A 3480-nucleotide genomic window follows, 5' to 3' on the forward strand; every position below is an offset into this window, starting at 1 on the left:
CCATACGGGCCCGCTCGCAGAGCCACGCCGTGGGCCGCAGGCAGGCAAGTATGGGGACCCCCATTCCCAGGATGCCGACAGTAGCCCCCGGGCCCAAGGCGTGCTCGGGCTTGGCTTCGAGGCGAAGCAAAAGGCCAAGTGCGGAGCGTCGCGGGTCCCAATAGCCTGTGGCCTTGGTCGATGCGTGGCGGTTGATTGGACATGGGCGTCTCTGCTTCCCCATGCTACCTCGGCAACTGCCCGACTTGACAAGTCCCTGCTGCATGAAAGGAAAAACCATCATTATTACCTTAGATCATGGAGGCCGGCGGTTGGCCTCCCCTTGGCTATAAATGGGGGGGCGGAGCCCCCGTCGCCCATCTCTTCCCATTCCGCTTGCTTCTTGCTCTTTACTCCATCGCCAGTTGCAACAGCAATGGCACCGTCGAAGAGGTTCTCCGCCGCGGAGAAAGGGAAGGCCCCTCATGAGGGGCCCGGCTCTCCGGCGCCCAAGCGTGGACGCGGTCATCCCCGCAAGCACTCCCCGACCCCTGCCGCGGCCCCACGCAGCCGTGGCAGTGCCGCTTCGCGTGGCAGGGGCCGTTCCAGTCGCGACGGTCCTGTTGATGAAGGGAGACATGTCGTGGTCGCGCGGCCTCCCTGGCCGTGCTTCCACTCAGCGGAGGTGCTACCGGAGTTCGTCACCTGGTCGGAGAACCCGGCCGGCAACTGGGTTCAGCTCCCGCGTTTCTTCGCTAATGAGCTGCCACCCCCATTCAAGATCTCCATTGCGGGCAACATAGCCCTTGCCTGTGGCTGGCAGACGTTTGCCCGCGCGCGCGGCCTGGGCAGGCGGTGCACCCTCCACTTCAATTATGATGGTGACGCGACCCTCTACGTGAGGGTGTTTGGGGAAGATGGTCGCCGCGCCGGGTGCTGCCCCGAGGTCAATGACGGTGAGGAGGTGCTCGGCCTTGGCGATGGTCGCGAAGAGGACGAGGGCGAACCCGCCCTTGTGGCCGACCATGTCTAGTCCAGCTACGGCGGCTCTTCCTCCAGCGACAGCCCCAGCAGCGGCGGTTATGACCAGCCGCCGCACCCGCTTTGAGTGCGGCAGTGGGTCGTCTCATCACCGCGCCTCCGTGAAGCATGAGGAGGGGTCCGGCTGAGCTCAGGAGGACGTCGGGAGCCTGCCCCTGTGAACCGCTATAGGGGCAGACGCCGCTTTTATTTTGTTCTTCCATTCATTCCTGCATCAAAAAGAAACCAGAATGGGCCCAAAGGGGCGTGTATCGAACTATGATCTCAATTACTATGCTATGTTTGTTGCTCCTGTGCTGTGTCGCAACTTTGTCGTTTTGCGTAGGGATAACTTAGCTTGACTTGTTCGGAGTAGCCTCCTCCTCACGAGGCACTTGCTTGCTTCTCGGTGCCTGTCGAAGCTTCCTATACCTAATAGGCGCTTAGGAACTGCAAAAAATTCGTCAAGAGGTTTATCGTTCTCCCAAGGCTTGGTCGAGGGCGCCGCTGGCCTTGACCCAGCGCTTCGTATCACGGTTCCCGAGGGGCACAGATTGAGAGAGAGAGAGAGAGAGAGAGAGAGAGAGAGAGAGAGAGAGAGAGGTGTGCTAGCTTGTGGGCTCGAACGAGGGTACCTCGCGAAAAACAGAAGAAGGAAGCTCAGGAAGGTACCTGTTCAGCCCCCTCGCGAGGAACGCGAGAGAGAGCACATGCTGACCAAAGAAATGAAAGCAGAAAGCGAAAGGGCGAGACCAGCAAGAGACACCAGAAAGAAAATTTCAATTAAAGAGGGGCAAGCCAACTTCGGAAAGCAAATAAAAAGCCACGTCCGACACCTAGTCTAGTCTTCGACGTCTTCTCACCAGCGCGGAGCTAAGTGCTGCCACTAAGACCTGGGAGGGAGCCCTCGAGGCCCAAGTGAGGCACTCCTGAGACTCCGGGGCATGTACATCCCCACTCGTTATTACGTGAGAGTGTCACAGGTGGTGATCTTCATAGGCGTTGGGCCTTCTTCACAGGCGTTGGGCCTTTCTTCAATAGGCGCCGAGCCTTCTTCACAGGCGCTGGGCCTTTCTTCACAAGCGACAGGCCTTCTTCACAGGCGTTGGGCCTTCCTTCAGGGGTAGAACTTCCGGAGGTGCTGAATGTTCTAGGCGTTCTGGATGGGTACCCCGTCCTATGTTTCCAAGCGTGCGGTGCCAGGCCTGGAGACATGGACGACCTTGAACGGGCCCTCCCACATGGGCGACAGCTTATGCAGCCCTTCCCTGAAGAGGACCCACCTCAGGACGAGGTCACCCACCTCGAGCATCCTGGAGCGGACATTGCGACAGTGGTACCGCCGCAGCGCTTGCTGGTATCTTGCCGTCCATAGTGCTGCTTCGCGGTGATGTTCCTCCTCTAGCACGAGGTCCATCCCCTGCCTGGCATCCTGTTGTGTTTCATCAAATGCCAGGACCCGTGCAGAGCGATGCCTGGCCTCGTGAGGGAGGACTGCTTCCGCTCCGTAGACAAGGAAGAACAGGGTCTCTCCCGTTGGCTTGGTGGCGGTGGTGCGGATGGACCACAGCACGGACTGGAGCTCATCGTGCCAGCCCCTGCCACTAGCCTCAAGCTTCTTCTTGAAGGTCCTGGTCTTTGAGGCCCTTCAGGACCTCCATGTTGGCACGTTCGGCCTGGCCATTTCTCCTGGGGTGCGCTACCGAAGCGTAGCAGATCTGCGTTCCAAGGTTAGCATAATATGACTTGAAGTGATTACTAGTGAACTGCGAGCCATTATCAGTGATGATGCGGTTGGGGACCCCAAAACGGCTCACGAGGCCCTTGATGAACTTGACCGCAGAGCCAGCTAGGATGGTGTGGACGACGTAGAGGTATCGATAGCCCCCAGGCGCCCAAGGGAACGGGCCCGGGATGTCTAGCCCCCACACTGCAAACGACCACGAGAGTGGAATGGTCTGGAGGCCTTGAGCTGGCTGATGGATCTGCTTAGCATGGAATTGGCAGGCCTCGCAGGACTTCACTAGCTCAGCTGCGTCACTGAGTGTCGTAGGCCAGTAGAATTCGCTGCGAAATGCCTTGCCGACGAGGGTTCGCGATGACGAATGGTGCCCGCAGTCCCCGCCGTGTATGTCGGCTATCAGCTCTTTCCCCTGCTCCCTAGAGATACAACACAGTGAAATGTCATTCGGTCGCTTCCTGTATAACTCACCGTCTCGGATGCAGTATGTTGTGGCCTGTCGGGCCACGCGCTCCGCATCCTCCTCCTTCTCCGGCAACATCCCTTGCATCAGGTATTCCTTGAATTCCTTGGTCCAGCATCCCTCCTGGGGCCCAAGCGCCAAGAGTAGGCTCGCTCCCAAGGTCGAGCCATAGGCTGGGGCTCCTGTGGCAGGCGGCTGCGGGAGTTCCTCCCGAGGCTGAGCTGTTCTTGAAAGCGGTAGCATTGCTGATGGCTTGAAGAGCCGCTCCTCGAAGATG

Source organism: Triticum dicoccoides, chromosome 2A, assembly GCF_002162155.2.
Source record: "Triticum dicoccoides isolate Atlit2015 ecotype Zavitan chromosome 2A, WEW_v2.0, whole genome shotgun sequence".
NCBI classification, from domain to species: domain Eukaryota; kingdom Viridiplantae; phylum Streptophyta; class Magnoliopsida; order Poales; family Poaceae; genus Triticum; species Triticum dicoccoides.